Source organism: Cyprinus carpio, chromosome A24 (genome assembly GCF_018340385.1).
Source record: "Cyprinus carpio isolate SPL01 chromosome A24, ASM1834038v1, whole genome shotgun sequence".
NCBI lineage: Eukaryota > Metazoa > Chordata > Actinopteri > Cypriniformes > Cyprinidae > Cyprinus > Cyprinus carpio.
The window spans coordinates 23894913-23920029 of record NC_056595.1 but is presented as its reverse complement, the minus strand read 5'-3'; the positions used below and the strand labels follow the sequence as shown (position 1 = coordinate 23920029).

The following is a 25117-nucleotide window of genomic DNA, read 5'->3' as shown; positions in this document are numbered from 1 at the left end:
TGTTAATTTTCATTCGGTTTAGATTAAACAAGTGAATGACCGATTTAGATGCCAGTTTAAGACAATCTTGTTTGCTTGACTGAATTTTAAATTGTGTCAGGTGTAAAATTGACCAACTAAATATGCATATAATAAAAAAAATGCATTTTGGGTAAATATTGTGTAAAATAAGTCTTTGTAAATTTGTGTATGGTCCTTACTAACATACCATTTTAGTGTAGTTTTTCAGTTTTTATTTGTGCAATTTCTATTTTCATTTTATTTTTGTCATTATTGGTTTTGTGTTTATATACAGATGGTACGGAACCAAAATGAGGTTTTAAAAAAATAAATAAATTAATTAAAAATTAAATATATGAGTAATTTACAGCCATGAAATTGCCAAATAATTTTACAGACATTTCTGTTAACCCTAAAACACAATCCAGTGTAGTTACAAATTCAAAATACAGTTACAACACCTTTAAAAAAAAAAAATCAATGCATAAAATTCCTTCATATTATTACAGTACACTGTGCCCTATTTTTACAGATTTATTTACAATGTAGTTTTTATTCATTCTTATTTCAGTTCTATTTTTTTAGTACTTCAAGTTAAAGAAAGGCAAAAATGAAGTTGCCTTATTTTATCATGGCAACTAGTTGAAGTAAAATGAGATCTATTATGAGATCTATGAATTTATAGCAATACGACCACTAGTTGAAGCATAACTAAAAAGGTTTAGTTCTCCTTAAGGGCCTAAACTGGGCAGTTGAGTCTGTTTGTTTGCTCTATAAATGCAGCATGGAAATATTACTACAGGTCTAAAGAATCTTTGTGTAAAACCTTGTCAACAAGTGGAAAGTTGGGTTTTGTAGATGTCACGATGCCAGGAAAAGTTTCTCTACATGCACTTTGTGGACTAACTCTGTACTGTTGTTTCATTAGCATGATGGGTATAAAATCATCAATCGGACTGAACTCTCATGTCAAACAGGCACAGAATTTCATGCAGAAATGCTCTGAAATATGTTTAGATGTCTAGTTTGATTTGCCTAAGACCATCAGCAGGTGGCAGCACATTTCTTCCTGATGTTGATGTTACATAACAGCTTTGAATACTCAGCACACTTGTTACTTCCAAATTATACAAGCTAAACTTTCTTAACTGTTGTGAATGAATGTTCAGTGTAAACAGTGATATTTTGGGTTTTGTCATATGTGCGACTGAACTTGCAACAAAGCTGTTTGTAGTTTGTTTCTGTTGGAAAAATCAACCACTCTTAGATTCGCTTTAAAACATGTTTGTGATTATAGTCAAACAAATAAATAAATAATTATAATTGCTTAACTGTAAATTATTATACATATAGTGAATAAATAATTAAAAATGGAAATTTTACTATAAAATATTGTTTTTAAAAAATTATATGAATACTATGAAATACTCAAAACATTACAATTTATGAAATTTGATTATTTACTTACAAACCATTTTACACAGTTTGAATATGTTTCTTCATATTTTTTGTTATCTGCTATTTGGGATGTTTTAACACCTGTTTCTATTATTCTAGTTATATATTGTATTATATATTAAAGTTATAAAAAAATAATAATTAAAAGGTAGTTTATAAACTGATAAAGAATAAATAAATAAATTAAATAAATAAGAATAAGTAAATATAAAATGTCAGTTCACTATAAAAACAAAAAATGTTATACTCTGAAATACTTAAAAACAGTGTAGTTCATGATATTATTATTATTATTATTATTCTGAAATACTTAAAAACAGTGTAGTTCATTTTTCTTTGCATGTTTTTTGCTTCAAAGTTTATTATGTTGACATTAACATAAAAACATTATTTATACATTATTCCTGGAACTTTTTTTCTGAAATGTTTTTAAACTTTTTTTTTAAACATTACTAACTAGTTGTTTCAGAGAACATTAAAGTAATGATTGCAAAATTCTAAAATGGAATGTTCCCTAATGTTTTCTGTAACATTCTCATAACAAAGAAACATTTTTAAAACTATAAAATAACATTTTAATAACTAAATTTGAACGCATTTTTAGAACACATTTTTGTTAGCCCGGGAATGTAGTAACTTAATGGCATTCTAATAAAGAATAAATAAATTAATAAAATAAATAAAATAAAATAAAATAATCGATGTGTTAAATTTATTTATGAACTCACTGTGAATGTATTAGGACTGTTTTAACAGTAATCCTGAGTGTTGTGTTATTAGTTCAGCTCATGTTGTGTGTGTTGATGTGGTTGTGTTGTGTCTTTCTCATTGGTTGTGATTAACCTCATGTCTCTGGCGTCTGATTCTTCATTATAAATCTGTTCTGATCGCTGACATGACCCACAGTTCACCCGTCTGACCCGTCTGACATCTCAAACCCAAATCTCTCACAATCGTCGGTGTTTGTATTGTACTTAGTGATTGTGTTAGCCTGTGCAAGTTTTTATCGTTTATTTTTGTATTGCTTTATGCGTCACTAAGGTTTTAGATGCAGTCCAGCCTTCAAAGAGCAGGAAATGAGAGCCGGACAAAACAAATCCAGCTTCATAAATGAACTCAGCTGGACGTCGAAATCACACTGTTTCTGACCAGATCTGAATTGTGAGACTGTGAATGCCAGATTTGGGATTAGCCAGTTGGAGTAAGTTAGTTACCTTCCAAAAACTGAATGTCCCGTACAGTAGTGTGTACTGCTCACTGAATCCAGACACCCGCAGCTTTTTTGCCATTTAAAGATCGTTGCACAGGGGGAACCAATTCATTACAGTGAATTCCTGGCAGTTTAGCATTTACCTGTTGCTCTTTACTCGTTCTTGAGGAAGCCTATCAAGAACAGATGAGATGCTTGTCTGGACCCTAAATGTTGGCATCTTTGGATTAGTGGTTTTAGTTGATTTTGTTGTAATTACTTTGGAGTATTTCATTCTACTGTGTTATGAAATATCTTTAGGGCAAGATAAAAAAAAAAAATTTGGGGGTTAGTTTTGTGTGTTTACATCTCGGCTAGTTATGGCTAGAGGAACACAAATCAAAGTCCATCATAATTGGAAATTCCTTATGGTGATAACGGAGTAAAACTCTTCCACCTTACAGCTGTTATGTATTCAGTCTCTGTCAATTCTCATATCTGTGAGCGCACAGATATTGCTGATGTTGCTTGAAGCCTTACAAAGACTTGTTGCTGAAAAGTTGGTAAAAAATAAGATTATTTGTGAGTGTGCAGTTATATATTGTAGTCTTTTTCCCTAACTTGCATTTCCATAAGGTGTGTTTTTTAATTAAATAAATGTTGCTTGGTATCATAAACAACTTGCAGTTCACGGTGTCCACGTCGGATGCAAGTGGTGTGAAAAATTAAAGGACTAATTCACCCAAACATGAAAATTTGCTGGAAATGTACTCACCTTCAGGGCATCAAAGATGTAGATGAGTTTGTTTCTTCATCAGATTTGGAGAAATGTAGCACTGCATCAGTGTCTCAGCAATGGATGCTCTGCAGTGAATGGGTGCCGTCAGAATGAGAGTCCAAACAGCTGATAAAAACATCACAATAATCCACAGCACTCCAATCCATCAGTTAAAATCCTGTGAAAGCTATGTGTTTGCAAGAAATGAAGCCATCATTAAGGCATTTTAACTTCAAACCATTGCTTCTGGCTGAAATATGATTCAAACCACTAGAGTCATTTTTTTTTAGTGCTGTTTAAAAGCTGCTTGATCTGTGCAGATTTCTCTCCTGATTCACACCAGAACACTTTTTCACTGGAGGAACTGTTATTATGGATAATAGACTCGTATTTTAGTTTAAAACATCTTAATGCTGGATTTGTTTCAGTTTTTGTCTTCTCCAGATGTTAACTGATGGACTGGAGTGCTGTGGATTATTGTGATGTTTTTATCCGCTGTTTGGACTCTCATTCTGACGGCACCCATTCACTGCAGAGCATCCATTGCTGATGCAATGCTACATTTCTCCAAACCTGATGAAGAAACACACTCATCTACATCTTGGATGGCCTGAGTGTAAACACATTTTCAGCAAATTTTCATTTTTGGGTGAACTATTGTGAGTAATAAGTGAATCCCCATGTTTTTGGTCCATTAGTCAGCCCATGTTATTTTTATCGCTATGACCCTGTCGGTTTGACCGTGGAGTCCTCCAGCGGGCCGTTGCTGTTCTTGAGTCTGTCTGTTCTGAGCACTGCAGTGTAATTCAATCTGAAGAGCGTGACTCCCAGAACACTCTGAACATAAGAGCATCCTTTGTGTGAGTGTTTAACCTCACAAGTGCAGCTTCACATTAAACTGGTGCCTTTGGGTCTTTTTAGGAGAAATAAATGGTCCACATGTCATGTTGACAATGAGGAATAAATCGCATTACTGATATCTGCGCTGACTTCCTCTTCTCTTATCGTTTATGGCTCCAGTTTATCCATCATCCCACAGTGTTTGTGTTCCAGACATGAATGATTCCTCAAATCATGTGTTGTTGAGGAAAGGTGTGCTAGTTCTTTAAGTGATCAGATGCCTTTTAACCTGCTGGATCAGAAAGCAGTGTAAAAAAAAATAAAACCTAGGATATAGGTCTTGTGTGGTTATCTGTAATGTCTGTGGCATCAGGATTCCTGGACGTTTACAAGAAATATTAACAGAACTTTACCTCGTTAAGACACTTTCAGATAAGTTTCTCATTGACTTGCATGACTTGGAAGACATAATGAAGCTCTCGTTTGTGTTTCAGGGAAATATGAACCTGATGTTTCTTCAAAATAAAATGTCTCTTGTGTTCAGTTTTATTATTCTTTCCTGAATATGTGCATCCCTTGTGAAAAAGAAGTGCACTTCAGGTGAATTCAAATTCATGACTATTTTTCCTAAAGCAGAAAACTTTAAAAACTGCACTTTGTAATAATGTCAAATTAAACGTTTTACTATAAAGTACACTTTAAATAATCTTTTAATAATCTTTTGTCATGCTTTAATGATGTACACTATTTTTCATACTAAAGCACATGCAAAATGCTTGATAATAATTTTAAGTTTAGCATTTTATAAAATATTATGAATAAATTAATATATTTTAAATGTGCTAATTTGCTGCTTCATCATTACAAATGTGTAAATACAAATAAATTGAAATACATGAAATACAAGTTGTAATAGAAATTACTTTGAAGTATATTTTAGTAGTTACCATAAATGCTTGTCAGTTAATTCAGAAGTACACTTTAACCATACTTCAAAGACAATGATGAAAAATACATATAAAGATAAGTACTTCAACTAATTGCATTTAATATAAATTTGAATTCTATAATAGATTTCATTTATTTGCAAATACATGCAATGAAGTGTCTGAAAGCGTTACATTCAGTTTGCACTATAAGTGTATTCTTATTTTGTAATAAGTACTTTTTTAAGTATGCTAAAGTGTATCTTTTCACAAGGGATGTTTGATCCACATGAAGCACACTGAAGAATGCTGCAGGTGTTTCTTTATTCTATAAATCATCTTACAAAAACAGCGTCTCTGTTGCGTAACAGTACTGAAGAATTTCACATAACCACAACATAAGGAAGCAAGCAGAAAAATGAACAGTATAATTTTAGTAGATCTGAGTAGATTTGAATAACCTTCTAACACACTTTAACACACTTTTCAAGTTAAATCTAAACCTGTGTTCGATGTGAATCTAGAAGTTTTGCACGCAGCCAGTGCAGGCTTGTCTTTACACGGCACTGAACTGCATGTCAAAGGTCATAAAGACAAAACAGCTCACGACTTGTGCAGCACGGCATCTATTGCAGTCATGCTTTACGACTAAAGATCCTACTGTATGCCAGGTCTCGTATTGTTTGTGTGGAATGAGCGCTTCTTAAAATAAGGAACTGTCTGTAACCGCAGAGCTATGCTGTTCAGCTGCTTTAATGACAGGCTGCTGTGTTTGCATTGTGCACATGGACGAGTGCGATTACATCTGCATGGTTCACAAACAGTTTACAGTAACGTTTATTACACTTTGAATTGCTGCTTTGATGTTAAAGTACTTTCTTCTATCCCAGGATCATCATGTGTAGTCATTTGTAGTTTATGCAGTTTCATTTAGTACCGTTACTGCTGCAGAAATGACACACTTCACACACTTACAGTATTTTATATCAGTAGTAACTTTTTATTTATTTATTTATTTATTTATTTATTTTTACTTTTGTTCAGCAAGGACACATTAAATTGATCAAAAGTGTCAATAAAGACATATATAATGTTACAAAAGGTTTCTATTTCAAGTAAATTCTTTTAAACTTTCTATTCATCAAAGAACCTTGAATATGTGTGTGTGTGTGTGTGTGTGTGTGTGTGTGTGTGTGTGTGTATAATTTCCTTATATTCCTTTCCAAACTCGGGTTTTGTGAGTTGATGAAAAAAATGCAAGATAAATGTTAATGTAAAATAAGATGTAAAATAAAAGACTGACTAAAAAAGCTAAAATATTTAATTTGTTCACATGCATGTCATGTGACCATTTACCAACATCAGAGCACCATGAACATACAGATAAGTTTTTAAATTTTTGAATATTAAATTTCATTTTAATTTTAGTTAAAATGTTGAAATTTTGTAGTGTTTTGCCATTTTTGTTAGTTTTTAAATAAAGTGTCTATTTATTTATTTTTATTTCAGTTTTATTTGTTTAAGTACTTCAAGTTCAGGGCAATTACCTGAAATAAGATAAGTTTGAGATTTTTTTATATTTTATTTTAGTTAATGTTTATTTGACTACAACAAAATGTTTATTTTACTTTAACAAAAATGGTTTGAGTTTTTCTTTAAGGATATTGACCCTGTTGACCGGGAGAAAGTTACTGGAAGAGGTTCGTAATCAATAGGTTCCTTTATCTGGTGTGTTGTTGTGTCTGTGGAGGTTCACTCTGCCGCAGGCGAGAAAGGAGACGGCTGCTCCTGTGTGTGTTAAGGACAGCCCACAGGGCGGAGCTTCCCTGCTTCCTTATATGGAGGAAGGCTGGTCACATGGTCGAGCCGGTGTCAAAGAGATAGGAACACAACCGAGAACTTCGAACCACAACTCAAACAAGCCAGCGCAGAGGAGGAGAGGCAGAGGGTGAGACAGACAGATAAGGAGACAGACAGACATCTCGCATGGTGAGAAAATGCCCACCAACTTCACCGTGGTCCCCGTGGATGATGGCAGAAAGTCCTCTCAGGAAGACTCGGATGACAACAACGCCCTGAAGGAGGAGGATGAAGAAACCGTAGGTGAGATGTTCCCTCAGGGAATCTTCCGGACTGAAACTAAACAGCTCGGCTGGATTTAGTGTAACGTGCTGCTTCAGGTTAACTGAGCGGGTCACTGTCCGGAGTTTGTTTGTTTGTCTTTCTCTCTCTCTGCGCTGAGCGAACACGCCTTCTCTTTTTCCTCTTTTCACATGAGTGAGAGGAGCATGTGCTGAAGACAAGCTCGTGTGATGTTGTTCAAGAATGTTTCTTGTGTCTTTTTGTCATTTCATTAGCCTTATTATGGTCATTTAATGCTTCTATTAGTGCACGCCATCAGTGGAAGTGCTGAATGGAGTCAGTATTTATGCATTTGTTGCATAAATGATGGCAGTAAACAGAGTAGCTCTTATTTCTACACTCGCTGGCACAGTTAAACAGCATATTTATTGTGCTAACTAAAGCAGGTTGATATATTGAATATGCATGAAAAATTCACTGTGAGTTTTGCTGGCAAAATAAATGAATGCTGCAATATTTTAATGCACAATTTTTAAGTTTTCTAAAAGATTTTATAATTAGTCTAATTTTATGGTCTTTGTCTTTTGAGGGCAGTATAGTAGAAATGTTAATTAGTGTTGTTTCATATTGAATTTTCAAGATGAATTCATTGTGATTTTGCGAGTAAAAAAGATGAAACATCATAATGCATATTACAATATTTTTTTGTTTTTTAAAGACTTTCATTATACTACAGCAATTGTGCAAAATCACTTTTGTATCTTTAATAAGAATCAATTCCTATTTGATTCATATACTGAAGACTATGCAGTGTTTTAGTCATACAATTCAATTTCTGTAATAGTTCAAAAACATACTGCAGGTGAAATACTTAAGTTTATTTAATTCATACTTTTGTTCTGTTGTGTTTGTAATTTGCTGCTTTGTTTCTATTTTTAATAACAAAAATGAAATAAAATAAAAATAGCTATATTGATTATGTATTTAAAGTAGCTAAAATTGTGTTGGAGTTAGTAAGTAGTAAGATTCATTAATATGAATCAGTTTCAGTGAATCGAGTCTCTGATTCAGTGAGTCATTAGTGACATCATTCTAAAGCGTTTGTTGTGACAATGTACTTCTTTTAAAATGTTTCAACAAAAAACACCTACAGTATATGCAGTTAAACATACTTACTTTATCTATATAATAATACATTATATATAATATATTATTATTTATCCTTTTATTTATCATTGTATTATTTATTCTTGTATTCATTTAGTAAAAACAGGCATGGATTATCTTAAACTTGTTATTTACAGTATTTTTTAATATATTTGCTTGCATCTAGGTTGAAATTATGGTTCCTCTGTAAACATATAATTTTAAGTCATTGTAGAGCAAATGCATAAATATTGAGATTTATATTAAATATCGGCTTGAAAACATTGATTTTTTTTCCAGTTTTTACTAACACTAGTGCGAGCCTCTGAGTTATGCTGTGTTATGCCTGAGAGTTCATCTTCAGAAAAGGACCCTCATTACATGATTCACCAGCTGATGGCTTTTGTCCTGCTAATTGCTACCCTGGCTTACAATTATGGCCCAAATTTTACAGACTCAGTAGAGCAGCTGAATGCATATTAAGGGTTATGTAAGCGGGCAGTTTTCAGTGTTGTGCAAGGCCTGTTTTTCTTCTCTGACTCTCCTGCGAGATGAACATGGACTCAGATTCCAGTCAATGCTATTGATTTGTCATGTTGCTTGCTTCCTGTTGGTTCCCGCCGGTGGGAGTTAAGACCCCACCCTTCACATTCACCGTAATCTCTGGAGCTGCGCTTTGTCTGTATATCTTTCGGGACGTTACAGATGAAGGTCACGGCTCACGGTGTCCACACAGAGCTGATTTCAGGCCCTAACCACAAGAGGCTTCTTAGAGATAAGAAACCTGCGTTTCTGCCTGATTACATATTACTAGGATACAGCGCTGCGGCCGACATCTGCATCCAATTATTCCAGCTCTCCACCCTTGACAAAGGCAACCTGAAATTGAATAACAGAGTAACTGTAAACCTCACAGCTTGTGCTTTATCTACTCAAAGCTTTCAGCTCAGGAAGAATAAAGGAGGTGAACCGTCTGTAAAGTTTTATTAAACATCATTGTTTAAGTTTATGCTGCAGAAAACACAAAGTGTGATGTTTATTAAACTGATATCAGCAGGTTGGTTCACACTTGTCTTCAGTTTTCTGCTGATTCGACAGTGCAAAGCAAGATGATTATTAAAAAAAATTGTATGATAATCATTGTTAGTGGCCCTAAAATATAATTTTTGAGGATTTCAGTGATTTCAGAGCGGTGAATCATGATTCCACCCTGTTTTGGAAACCTCTTTATACATTAGAGTCAGCAGCATCAACTTTTAACAGCTCACATTTTTAATGCTGATTTGTCTCTAATAAAGCAGGCAGTGATTGTTTAATGCATAGGGAGGATTTTGAAAGTGTGCATGGAAATTAATGAATTTCTACATGGATGTGAAGTGGTTGATGATTAGATGAACTCATTTCTAAAGGTCAGTTCTCATGCATAGTGTGTGTAGTGAGGCTTCAAATGTCTGTGTCACCGGTGGGTTATGAAAGCATGACTGTGTGGAAGAGAAAGACCGGTCAGACTGAGTGCGCTTTCTGGAGAGATTGTTTGTGTCAGACAGAATGAGATTGAATATGGCAGTGAAACCTTTCGGCATGTCGCTTCATGATCGCTGCAAAATCTTTGTATCCCAGCGTAATTTTTCATGACATTATTAATTATTGGATTATGCAATTTTAAAATATATTTTAAAAAAATTTGTATACTGTGTAATTTATAATATAGTTATTTTTGCTGTAAAAGAAACAGAAAATGTTTTAAAAAGTAATAATAAATTGATTGAAAATCCTTTACAAATAAGCTTACGTCATTTGATTTTTCTCATTTTTATTATTAAAAATCGAACAACATGTCTGGGCAAAAACAGCTCCACGTTTATGAAACATTTGAGTTCAAAAGAAAAAAGACCCAAAACAGTAAAACAAATATTATTAAGACTCTAAATTCTGTTTGCTCTGGTTGTTCTGAAATTGTAAACAATTTTTGTTTTTTACGTGTGTAAATAATGTAAAGAAGCCCTTACCACTAATATCCATGCAAATAAATCTATTGCAATAATAAATGTAAAAAAAATGTTAAATTCTTTACAAATCATTTGCACTTAATTTTACTTTCTCTTTTAATTTGGAACTTTTATTGTTTATAACAATCTATAAGTTAACCTTTGAGAACAAAACACTCAAAATAGTAAAACATATGTTTTTTTAGGCTTTAAAGAGGTCATATGATGCTTTTTTAAAGGTAATTATTTTGTGTATTTGGTGTAACTGAATATGTTGACATGTTTTAACGTTAAAACATTATTTTCTAAATACTGTACATTACTGTAGGTCCTCTATGCCCCGCCTCTCTCAAATGCGTCGTTTTCTACAAAGCCCCTCCTTCTGACTAGCGCAGTATGCTCTGATTGGCCAGCTGACCCAGTGCATTGTGATTGGCCGAACACCGCAAGCACTCGTTGGAAATATAATGTCCCTTTACATAATGGCGAGCTTCATCTTTCAAAATAAATGTAAAGACAGTAAATAATGTCCTTAGTTTTACCATCAGTTCAAGCCCGAAAGGGGAACAGAGTTGCGTGACAGACACAGTGATGAAGCTCGTGTGTGTTTGCAGTACACAAGCCATGGACGGTTAAGACAGCTGACTCCACTGTGTGACCCTGTCTCTCTCTCTCTCACACACACGCGTGTGCACACTCACATAAGCACACACGCACACACACGCAAGACTCTGCATTTGAACAGTCAATAGCAAATACTTTAATAACAAAACACACTTACAGTAGCTGATTCAGAAGCGCCAGATTGTCGTAGCAAAGTCAGAATCACCTCCTCTCCTAGGTTCACGGTCGTTCATAAAATGTGTTGCTGTTCTGTTGTAAGTAATCTTAAAGATTCCTAAATGCATCTACTTTCGGAAGACCAAATAAAGTGCTTTTGCTTTTGCCTAGAAACACAGCATCTCCCTGACATGACTGCTTCAACACTAACTGTGGTTACTGAAACCACGCCTTCTTTCTTTGCATGAACATTTGGGCGGCATTACGCAAATATTTCCACATAGTGACGTAGACATGTGGGGGTGTGTTTGAATGTTTTAGGAGGGCGTGGCTGACTCTTAACTTTGATAAAGAATATCTCTTTGGATTTGAGACTTTAGTCTTTGCAACTTTACAGATCTTCTTCATGCACCAAGAGCTTGTAGCTTGTAAAAAATGTATGTTTTTTTCTCATCTCAACTTGTATCGCATTTTACATTTACACATGATTTCATAATTCATCTGTACTTCTCACATATAAATAATGTAAAGCTGTCCTTATCACTGACATCCATGCAAATATATCTACCACAGTGTAAAAGTTACAGAATTTCTTTCAGTATCTGTGAGCTGTGCTTTATATTCGCAAGAGCACAAAGACTTGTCCTTCTAGGATGTGTTTTTTTTTTTTTTTTTAGTTTTGTGTTCCAGCAAGGCTTCCCATGACGTTATGATCCGCAGGCCTCCCCTCTGTCACCGTAACTCCATCTAGATGTGGAAAATGCAGAAATCCTGCAGTGTTTTTGTGTATCAGCCTTCACACCGCACCCTCTTCACACAACATCCGCGTCTGTGGCTGTGGTTTGGACGTGAGAACAAACCCAAACGCCACACACTCCACTGCACTGCGGTACAGTCATATATCAGATAAACCAGCGGTGTTTGTTTTGGATTTCATAATCTCTGATAAGACATTCTGCATCGTTCCTCACACATCCATGTGTGCATACTTAAAGCAATAGTTCACCCAAAAGTCTCATTATTTCTTCACTCACATATGTCACGTAGACCACAAAAGGGGATTTTTTTTTTTAAAAATTGGGGGGTTTTCTGAAGTCATATGATAGGTTTATTTGAGGAACAGACCAAAATTTTGGTTATTCATGGAAAAACTCAGATTTCTGCATTTTCAAACTCATTCAAAGCATTTAGAAATTATATTTTATCATATGACTTGGAATATGAGTCTTGTGGATTGTTATGATTTTTTTTATGGTGCCTTTTTATTTATTTTTTATTTAATTTTTTTTTGCAAATAATGACTTCCTATAAGTATTTTTGTCCTGTTTTCCGGTACAAATATTCATAAATAAACACTGTCAGAAAGATAACCGGTAGAACAACAGAAAAGATACCAGTCATTTTTTGCCAGGACATTTTCTGTTTAGTTTACAGAGATTTCCTTCAACAAAATGCAACACATAATACAAAATACGGGTATTTAATGTGTGTTTAATAAATAAAGATTTATTGCGTGTTTATATGAATGCATTCAGTCCTATTTTACAGACTTTTTTTTTTTTTTTTTTTTTTTTTTTTTACTTCAGAAGCAAAATTACTTAAGATATTAAGTGAAAAACTATCAACATTACATGAGTTAATGCAGATTTTTTTTCTGGTTTTTAAACAAACACGCTCACATTTTGATATACATTTTTTATTTATTTATTTAGGTTAATTTATTTTTATTACAGTTTTAGATTTATTTATTTATTTATTTTCCCCAGTTAGTAATTTAAGTGCTTCGACATAAATTAAATAAAAAATTTGAAATGTTGCTTTGGCATCTTACTGAAACCTTTAAGTTTTTCATCTAATATTTAGATTTTATTTTATTTCAACTCTATTTTGATTAATAACCCTGCATGAAAGTGATTGAATAATGAGAGTTTTCATTTCTGGGTGAGCTGATTCTTCAATACTGGCAATCGAAAAGTGAAACCGTGAGTTTTTAAATGAAATGCGTCAGAAGATGAACCAAATCCCTGCCAGAGTTTCTTTCAGGATTGTTGAGCACATTTCTCTCCGGTCTGTTGTCATTCAGAACCGTGTGCTTCCTGTTTCCTGTCAGGCTGATTCTGTGCTCCATGTGCTGCGGTCGATAAGAGTCTGTGTGTGTTTCCCTGCCGCTGCGACACATTGAGCGCTGACCCGCCGGCTCCACATCCTCTCACAGACACTTTCTCTCTCCCAGCTTCAGCTCCTCTGGACAACAGCTTACGATCTAAAAGTCTGAGAAAGCAATGGCCAAACATGTAGTGTTTTCCTTCAGCAGGTCGGCAGCTTCCACTGAAGCCGACAGCCTGAAATAACCTTCGAGTTATGAGCGTTTAAACCAGATAACAGCGCACAATCAGCCTTATAAATGTAGAGCCTGTTCTAATAATAAGACACGCTGAGTGTCCCGTTGCCTTGTGAGGCTTTGAATGTTTAACAGGCCTGGTTCTGCTCAAGGATCATATTTTGGTCACATGATGTACGTCAGTGTTAGCCATGCATGTTGCATGCATGTCAAGTCAAAATGCTTCATGTTTAGACAAACATTGACATTTTCTCTTTTGGAGTATCTTATTTTATAGTTTAATACTTCAGGTACATTAAAACTGTGGCATTCGTTCAGCAGAGTTTGTACTCAAACATGTTGGTCTTTGTGTGCTTGTTCATTTTAGTAACCTGTATATATTTTATTAATATTTTTAATTTATTTTTTTATTTTTCCATTTTCCATTTTAGTTGAGGTTTTAGTAATTCAATTGTGTTTTGTCATATTTATTATTATTATTATATGTCTGTATAGTTTTTATAATTTTTTTCTTAATCCCAGTTTTACTAGTTATTTTAGTCAGGGTTATTATAGCTAACTAAAACAAACTAAAACCACAAAAAGAAAGTTACTGATAAACTACACACACACACACACACACACACACACACCACACACACACACACACACACATATATATATATACTATTTTATCTAAAATAAAAAAATTTTAACTTCAGGTTGTTTACGAGGGAAAGTTTTTTTTTTTTTTTATATATTTTTAATTTTTTTTTACTTCAGATGGTTAATAATTTTTTTTATGAAAAATATACAAGTAAAATCTAATCTAAATGTAAATCTATTCTAAAAAATAAAATCTAAAAGAAATAAAAATGGCAAAAACACAACATTTATAAAACTTTAACTAAAATTAAAATGAAAACAGAAAATATAAAATTAATAACTAGACACAAAAATATAAAATTTTATACTTTGGCAGTTAAATGAAATACACACACACACACACATACATATATACAGTATATATATATATATATATATATATATATATATATATATATATATATATATATATATATATACATATATATATATATATATGCATATATACATATATATATATATATATATTATACAAAACATTTATTTTATTTCAAGAATCTTTTTTTGTTTTGTGTCCTTATTAAATAACTTGGCAAGGCGAGTTTATTTATGTAGCACATTTCATATACAATGGTAACTGAAAGTGCTTTACACAAAAAGGATTTAAAAATAATCACAACTAGTTCATAAGAAATGAAATGAAAATAAAAAGTCAAAACTGGTCTAAAGTTTGTTCTGGAACACAGACCTTCATGCAAAGCACAGTTTAGTCCTGCTCTGTCGTGTCTGTAATCTAATCTTAAACAGCCAGTCGTGCGGTGAGCTGCAGTATTATTGTGTGCAGGCGGATCTGTGATGCACGTAAGACACTGAAAACTGGCAGATTGAGTTCTCAACTCACTAAATCACTTCAGTGAATCTTTACGTTGTGTTCTTTGTGATTTCGTCCTCTCCTCCAGTAGCCGGTCTCCTCTCAAACATGGGTTTAATCTGCGCTTGTTATTCCCGCTGCGCTGCGCTGATTCACTGCTGCCATTGCATCAAGATGAAATTACTCTCCAGTTTAACAGCTCTGGCTGATGCACAGAAATCACCGGCTGGAAAAACAACTGCTGCTGCTGCTGGAGTCCATTAGAAACTCAATTAGACATCTTAATGGACAGACATTTATGCAGGAATATAAAAAGAAAAAACAGTGACTTATGCATATTTTAAACATGTTGTTAAGTGTGGAATTTAAATGTCATTTAGCATTTTTAATGTCTTTTCCCAGCCCATTCAAATTCACTTCTGGTTCATTCATTACACTGGAAACAGAAGGTGCATCACCCATGCATACACAAAATCTGCATGCTGTGTGCACAGTGTATATATACTATAAACTGCAGCAATAGTTTGACTGTGAGTTTGAGTAAACACAGTCTATGTTCAGGTAACTGTAGGAGAGACTGATTTAAAGCTCATCCATCATTGTCAGTAACTCACTGTCGCCCTCTGCTGGAGAAACTTTGATCGCGTTAATAAATATGTAGATAGGATAATCTTATCTTATTTGTTATTGCAGATAAACTGGTTTTGACTTTGGGCCTTGTCTTTATTTAGCTTTTTGTAGAATGGTTTGATGGATGTTGCAGGTTAAATGCATGGAATTGTTTTTAAGGTTCATCTGTATGGTTTCATATATGTGGCTGAATTCTGTTTGTAATAGAGACTTTGCATGAAATAACATCCTCGTGTCCCGGTTTTTATTTTCTGGAGGCTAAGAGGAAGTGAGCATGTGATTTGTGTATATATATACACACACACACACACACACACACACACACACACACACACACACACACACACACACACACACACACACACACACACACAAAAGTAATAATATTAAATATTAAAAATAAAAAAATTATGAATCATTATCATTCGTATTTGTTATTATTATATGTCATTTGAATTGCTATTATTAACAATAACAATAATATTTTTATAATAGAATTTATATATGTGTGTGTGTGTGTTTTATAATAATAATAATAATAATTATTATTATTATTATTATTATTCTTAATACTAATAATAATAACCTTTTAAATTAAACATATACAACAACTATAATAATAATAATAATAATAATAATAATAATAATAATAATATTACTTTACAATATAATTTATAAAAATATATATATATTTTAACTATTTATAACAATAATAATAATAACATTAAATAAAACATAAAAATAAATATAGTAATATAAAAATGATAAAATATTCATACCAAATGCTAATGACAAAATAATCATTTTAAATATTAAAGTGTTATTATTTGTTATTATTATTTGTAATTGTAATTGTTGTCATCATAATAATAGTCATAATATATTTTAAAATGTATTAAAAAATATAATTTATAATAATATTAATATTATTATCAATCATACTATGTAGAATTCGACTACTTTAGGAGATTCAGTACAGATTTGATCTGAATTCTTTTTTGCTCTGGTGATCATATAGATTATCTATATTCTAATTACATCTGTTTTAAATCCTGGTTTGATGTGATTGTTTTCTGTGTAAGTCAAAGCCTGATGAAGCGCAGTGTTTGTCACACCATCACACCGGGGTTTGTGTGTTCAGTGAGTGTCTGAGATCACTGCACTCCAGCAAACCCCTCCCTCGCCCTCATGGCCCCCGCAATCCCAGCATGCTCTGTTACGTAACGCACACTCCTTTACCTGAAGGCTTTATCAGCTTACAGCACCACCGCTGACGTTTGACCACTGCAATAGGACAAACACACAGAAAAAAAATAAATAAAATAATATAGAAAGACTTTTTAATCACGTATTGTGAAGACATCCCTTTTTTGTCTTTGTTGGACTTAAACAGTGGTTTAGTGTCCTTTCTTCAGTCCCCTTATGCTTGTAACCTCCTCCCTCGTGTTTAGATCTGTTTTTAGGTCAGTGTTGTAAATTAAGAGTTTTTTTTGTCATGCACTCTCAGAAAAAAAGGTACAAAAGCTGTCACTGGGGTGGTACCTTTTCAAAAGGTACACTTTTGTACCTATTAGGTACTAATATGTACACTTCAGGTACTAATATGTACCTTTAAGGTACCAATATGGACTCTTTAGGTACAAAGGTGTGCTTTTTGAAAAGGTAGCGTCCCATTGACAGCTTTTGTACCTTTTTTTTCTGAGAGTGTGGGTGGGCCTTCCTTCTTCAGGTCCTGCTATGCTTTCTAAAAAGGACAGGATTTGGTTAATCTGGTTAAGTGATTACTACCCAGTTCACATGCTGATGAAGAGCCACTCGACGAGCAGCAATTAATGCGGGAGTTCCTGCAATAAAGCAATAAGCAGCAGAGGCATGACTACAGTGTGTTTGTTAGACACGACACACAACCGTTCATGACTGTATTCACAACATAACAACACCTCAAGTGCCTTATTGCTTTTTTAAAAATAATGCTAATATTAATATATTACAGACACAAATTTCCTGAAACTTTATTTTGTGAATTTTGTTTCTATATTATTATTTTTTTTGTTTATTCCTTTGTGTGTGTGTGTGTGTGTGTGTGTGTGTATGTGTGTATATGTAAATATATGATAAATTAATTTTTTATTAAGTTATTAATATGAATATTATAGCCATTTAAAACAATAAACTTAAATAAAAAGACAAAATTGTGATTGTGAAAAACTTCCTTTATTCATTTTTAATTAAATATCTTGTTGATGTTAAAAATGTTGATTTGAAAAAAAAAAGAATGGACATGTCTTGAAACAAATTTCATTGCTAAATAAATAAATGTATTATTAATAAATGTTCATTTATTTAATCAGATCTTATAGATATATATATATATATATAATATATATATATATATATATATATATATATATATATATTATATATATATAATATATATATATATATATATATATATATATATATATAGTTTACATTCACTTATAATTTATATTGGACATATACATTTTGTGACAAATTTCATTACTAAATGAAGATATTCAATAAATAATAAATAAATAATTGCATTTATTTACTATAATATAAATATATATATATATAGAGAGAGAGAGAGAGAGAGAGAGAGAGAGATAAATATGTAAATTAAATTAATTATAATTATACAAATTCTAAAATAATTAAACAAATTAAAATGTATTATTATTATTATTATTATTATTATTATTATTATTTTATTGTACATTTTTTTTAATTTTTATTTTAATGATTTTTTATTTATTTATTATTATTATTATTATTATTATTATTATTATTATTATTATTATTATTATTATTATTATTTGTATGATAAACAGTTGTAGAATTAAATTGGTGACCCAACACAGTACCAGTGTATATTGTATTTCTTGCTCTATTGTGTCAGATACGCCTGGTAGAAAGTGTCAAACTATTATTTCGGATGGGTTTCCAGTCATACTGACCGTAGCTTTAGTGTGGTGGCATGTGGTCTTTTTTTTTTGTCTCCTTCATTAACTTTTCTATTTTTTTATTTTTTTTTTCTTTATCCCTCTCTCTCTCTCTCTCTCTCTCTCTCTCTCGCTCCTCCCCCGTGTCTGGGTGAGTGGTTTAGATCAGGGATCAAGCGCTCAGGGACTGATGTCTCTGGCGTTTTATTGGCAGCGTCACAGGCGCTGATCATCAGAGCACAGATAGTTGAGCGTGTCTCTCCAGGGACCCTCGGCAGACCCACCTCACCCTCTCTCTCCATCAGCATGGAGCCGGGGTCGAGCTCCTGTCCGCGGGGTAAGTGTTCGGCGTGGAGCGGGGCGACCCGGATTCACACTCTTGGGTTTGTGATGGCCGTGGATGTTCGTAGTGCTGCTCTATTGAATGTCATTGTTCGTTCTTCAGTCGTGAAACTATGGGTTAATGGCTATTTGTGTTTTAATGTTAGAATATAAACAGAAGATTTTTTCTTTGAGCTAGATCTCGTTTTTTGAACTGCCAGTCAGGAACATCTCAGGGCGAAGGTTTTTTGGTGTTGTTTCAGTGTTTCAGTGTTGTCAACCAGAATATAACTTTAAGTGACGTTTTGAAGGATGTGTTGCATTGAGCTAGTCTCTGGTTTTACTTCAGTAGACATGAAAATGCTGTTCTAGAAATTCAAGATTATTTAAAATGATAATTTTACTTCAGTAGATGTACAACTGTCCTTCTGTATCATCTCAGGTAGAAGATATTTCAGTGTCCTAATGTAGTCAACGCAACAAAGAATATAAACTGAATAACTTTTCTAAAGCGACCGGTTGTATTGCGCTAGTCTTCATTCTTACTTCAGTAGATTTGAAATTGCTCTTCTGGAACTTCACAATAGTCTAGATATTTTGACATTTTATGTTGTGAACCAGAATATAACCTTTTCTAAACTGACTTTAGCTCAATGCCACTTGTCTTAGTTCTTACTTTAGTAGACATGAAATTGCTGTTCTGGGACATAAATATCAGCTAGAACAAGATATTTAGCCATTTGTGTGTTGTCGATCGTAATATAACCGTTTGTAAAATGACTTCAAGTGGCATTTGTGACTAGTTGGATTCAGCTATTTTTAGTTCTTACATTAGTAGATGTGAAAGTGCTGTTCAGGATCTTTATAAGCAGCTAGAATTAGATGTTTTAAATGCTGTCAGTCAGAATATTAACACAATTTCTCCTCTAAAATCACTTTAAGTGAGTTTAAGGCATTGCATTAAGCTAGTTTTAGTTCTAATTTAAATAAGATGTTAAAGTTGCAAGCAACTGAAACAATACATTTTTGGTGTTAAACTTGTGAACCTGAATATGAATTAACAAGTTTAATACCTTTCTGGAACTTCTCAAATAGCAGATAGATTGGTGTTGTAAATCAGAAAATAACAACACTTTTCTAAGCTGACTTTAAGTGACTTTTTTAAGTTTCAAGACCAACTGAGTTGCAAACAAGAAAAATAATCATGCATTTTAAATTTATATAATTTTGTAACTTTATCTTGCTATAAGGATGTAAATATTTTTGTTTGTTTATTTATTTATTTATTTATTTATTTTTGCTGGAAACCCATACAAAATACTGATTAAGAACTTGCAAAGATGAAAACAAATAATGTTTTTCATCTACCTGGAGCCAAATGTCTGTCCATTTATTTTCTGCTTTCTGTTTTGTTTGTTCCTTTGTTCATTCATTCATTAGTTCATTTGAATATGTAAAAAGTAAAACTACCTTTCTAGACCTCCTCAAGAAACTTTAACACAATATTTTGACAATCAGAATGTTGTGGTAGGGGTGTTGTCAACACAGAAGGGTTTTTGTTTTTAATATTTTCTTGTTGTTGGTTGTTATTACTTGGGCTTATTTAGTTTGTCAGACTCTAGGCCTTCTAATTGCTCGACCTTCGTGTTGGATAACGGGATTGGTGTGACTCTTTCTGCCAGCGTCACTTGCACAGTCAGCCGGTGTAAATCAAGCTCCCGTAGACCGCTTACAGACCAGAACGACAGAGAGCTTAGCCGATATAAATAGAGTATGTGGCCATTTATTACCATAGAGACTGCTGTACCTGACATGTTCATTTTAGCCTTAATTGCAACAATTGCTTTGTGCATGTATTGTTGATTTGTGTATGTATTGTGTTATGTAGTTATTGATTGGAAGTTCTTACCGTTTTTTGTTTTACTGGATCAAGGGGTTATTTTACATGGAAAGGGAACAATTTGAATGGTTAATTAATTTTGTGTTTGTAAATCCAGCTCCTGTGCATCAGCGTTTCTCATTGCATCAGTGAATGTCAGGTCCACTGGTCCAGAAAGATTTTCAGCTGGAGCTGTTGTCTGTTCTGAAATCCTCTTCTGTCATCTCACTGAGTGTGCATCGAGGGTTTGGTGAACTCAAGGGATGCACTTCAGCACTGTCCTGAGAAGACGTGAGAGGCTGCTGTGCTGATTTGCATCGGTGGGTTATTATGAGCTGTTAGTGCAGCTGGTAGTTTTTTTTTTATTATTTTATTTTATTTTATTTTATTTTATTTTATTTTATTTTATTTGTTATTTTATTTATTTTGTTATTTTATTTGAGTTTTATTTGAATTATGTTTTGTTTCTTATTTTGTTTTGTTTTATACTGTGTTATTTTATTTTATTTTTAATTTTTTTTATTTGTTTTTTTTTTTCATATTTTTTTTTTTCTTGTTTTTTTTTAATTGTATTTAACTTCTTTTATTTTTTTTTTAATTTTATTTCTTTTTTTTTTATTTTTTTTTTTTTATTTATTTTCTTCTGTTTTATTTTTGTATTGTATGTATTTGATTTATTATTTCATGTGTTGGTGTAGTGGACGGGTGACCCGGTGCCGTGACGTAGGTGTGTGTGCTGTGGTGTGTGTGGGATGTTTAGTAAGTGTGGTTATGTCTGTAGATATTGTATGTCTATGTATGATTGTATGGTATGAAGTAAGACATGGTTTTACTCCTCCCGCAGGGGGAAGTTGGTGCACCTTCGATTGATAGCTCACTTAAATCAGTAATCAGCAGTAACCACGCAAATTAGGTGTCCACCCCCCCCCCCCCCCCCCCCCCCCCCCCCCCCCCCCCCCCCCCCGGTCACCCCCTTCTCGAGGCATTTTTTTAATGCAGTTGGTTATTTTGGTGGTCTTGTTGTGGTTGTCTTTTGTATGTTTTCAGGGTTATATAAATGTTTTTGTGGTTTTGAATGGTCTCAGTAGTTAAGGGGGCTATATTTTTTCTTTCATCCATGGCTTGCGTTTTATTTTGTGTAGTTAGTTGGGGTGTATTTGTTTGGTCTTTAACTTCCATGATGTCTACAATTAAAGTGTTTGTAAACACTGCATGCAGCTTCTGAGTTGTGACCCAGTTACTCTGATCGGATAGAACTCGAGTGACATTGTAGTGAATTTTGGCTACACAGCGGTGCCATCCAAGCCGGTCTGGGTTCTGCCACAATAATGTTTTAAACTGAGGCTGAATTTGTAATAATTGGGCACTATAAACACTTTCACTGAGGGCTGTTTGTAGAAGTTAACTATGGCCAGCTTGGCATGGGCATTTTATTGCCAGGCCATGCACGGAGTGCCTGAGCTGTTGTAGAGTTTATGGCAGATTTGTATGTAATGTTTTGTTTGCTTTCCCTCTCTGATCGTGCAAATCTTCAGCAACATGTCCATTCTTAGGAGGATATTGTCCTAAGAAATGTTTTGGTTAGTATTTTTTTTTTTTGTTTTCTTTTTGTATTGTTTTACATTAATATTTTCTAGCAACATGTCCTCAGCAGATATGGGCAAACTCAAGGCATGAGAAGCAACAATGCATAAAATTTTAAGCTAGAATGTTATTTATTTTGTTTAATTATTTTTTTTATAATTAATTGATTACATTAATTAGTTATTTTTTTTTTTATTTTTTTTTTTTATTTTTTTTTTTTAATTATTTTTTTTTTTTTTTTTAGTTTATTTTGAATTTATTTTTTGAATTATTTTTTTTTATTTAATTTTCTGCATTATGTGTTTGTCAATCGTTGCCGTTGTAATGCTGAGGAACACACTCACGTTATCGTGCCTTGTATCCTTTACTTAACATGTGAATAATCATTTTTGTTAATGGTACCTATGTTATATTTATTTTTTCATGAAAACCGAGACAAAAATACTGATTAATCCCTTACCCCCCATGTCAAAAGCATCCTTCAGCACACGGTCATGTGCTCCCGCGGCAATTGTTAGCCAACCATGACAGTGGGTGGGTGAGCACCAGGGAGCCCTAATGGCCATCCAGGGGGTTTATTGATCATTTCTGTTCCTGCTTTCCGTTATTGCCTCACTTCATTCTAGTCTGTCCGTGGTGTTTTTCTTTGAGTGCGATGGACAGAGGCGGGTGGTGCATTTGATCGTAGCAGCTGGTTGAACAGACTGAGACCATGAAGGAAGGTGGCTGCGTCCTGCAGTCCATTCTGTAATCTCTAGGTTCATTTGAGATGACAAGTACGATCAACGCCTCATGAGAGTTTGGCATTACTGTCATCAACGCCCGACGCGTCGTCCTACCCCTAGTCCCAGTCAAGATGCACATGTGAAACTCAACAGAATATAATACATGATGATGTCAATTCTCTACCAAGGCGTCAATGGATAAACACTGTCACAATGACCACATCCAAAAGTTTCATGCTGGAGCTTTTGTTGTCATAATCTTTTCATAAATCTGTCAATAAAAGTGCAAAAGACACAAAATAAAGGTTTCTGTCAACTACAAGAAACTAATCAATTGATGTTTTTTTATGACAACACAAAAATATGTGATGTTTCCATTATGTTATTGTTATGAAATATGTTATTCTAATGTTCTCGTATACTATTGTTACCAAATATGATTTTTCACAAGTATATTACCTACCCTATGTGATGTGAATTGTTAGGATATCAACACCTTTCAAGGCCAGATTGTCTCCTATATATAAGATAGAAATTTTGACACAAACACCAAGGGACCATGTTACTTTTTGAATGTATTAATAGTTCTAAACCATCTGAAAGACCTAGTGCTTTTTAGTAGTAACAGTTTAGTTGGGAGTTTGTCTAATGTTTTTTTTAAATATTTCAGAAAAATGTTGCATTAACAATTTGTGAACATTATTAAAGATCAGATAACATTTAACAAACATTACTAGAAGAATGTTTGTTCATAACTTGCCAGAACGTTCCCTGTCAGCTGGGGCTCATCTGTTGCCGTAGGGCTTTGCATCTTTTCAGTGTTTATATTTGCTTTGATTCTACATGCCAGAACGTTCCCTGTCAGCTGGGGCTCATCTGTTGCCGTAGGTCAGTGTGTGTTGTTCTGGTGGAGTTGTAGAACTGGAGGTTGTGGCTCAACCGGTAGAAACATGATGCTGAATGAAAAAGGGTTTGTTTTCGAATTCCAATGAGTGAGACTTGCTTATTTAATGATATTAATTTGATGTTAAGTAGGTGTTTTAAATAAAAGTGTCTGTGTGGTTTAATTAATGTTGTTTTGTTGTTTTATTAAATGTTTATGTTAAGTTGATGTAAAGGTGCTTTAAATTTGAGTTTCTTTTTTGATGCTTTTGGAAATTGCAGCATAAATGTGTGTGTGCACCAAACTGTTTGAACAGGTTTCAAACCAGTTTGCAAATGCACTATTGTTTCAGGCTGTATGAAAAATGACTCATATGCACATTGGAGCATCTTGTGGTTTTATTGCATAATCATAATTTTGTGTTTTTTTTGTTTTGTAGTTGCTTTTATTTCGATGAATTTTGCAGATGCTTTTATTCCGAAAAGAACAGAGAAACGAGCCATTTGTTATAATAATTTAAAATGTTTTGTTTGTTTGTTAAAGTTGGTGAGATTTCACATTTGTATTTTCCAGAAGCTTTTTTTTTTTTAAGTTTACCATTAAACTTAATCTTGGACTTTGCTATTTACAAATTGAAACAGTTCAAACATATATAATTCAGCATCTATGGTGTATCAAAAGTTTAATCTAAGAAACTCTTGGAACAGCGCGTCGTTCTTCATCTGAATTATATACTGCGCTGAAATGATAGGTTTGATGAAACGAATAAAGCAATGTAATCTGAAAATAAATCCTATAGTGATGCAGCCCAGTCCAGATGTTTATTTAAATCACTGCTACTGTATATAAGCACAAACCCAGGCGGATCAGTGGATGCTCGAGTAAGTGCGTGTTTTCAGCTATACGTTTGAGGTTTATACTGTAAGTGCTTTAGTGCCATCAGATTCTCTGAGTGTCACAGTTTGACCAGTGAACCGGAGGACATTGATCACCATCATGCTCTAATTATAGGAAAATCATTACGTCTGACCTGCGGCGATGGATAGGAAGTCTGCTCTACTCCTAATTTACCCAAAGAGAGAGAGAGTAAAAGTAAATGACCAATAACTCTCTTTTCTCTTGAAAACGGAGGAGAATTTTAGTGGCAC

At 33.4% G+C, this 25117-nt stretch overlaps 1 pseudogene; it reads left to right on the top strand.

Moving 5' to 3' along the window:
- Window positions 1-25117, top strand: part of LOC109057198 — a 318686-nt pseudogene that overhangs the window by 6455 nt on the left and 287114 nt on the right.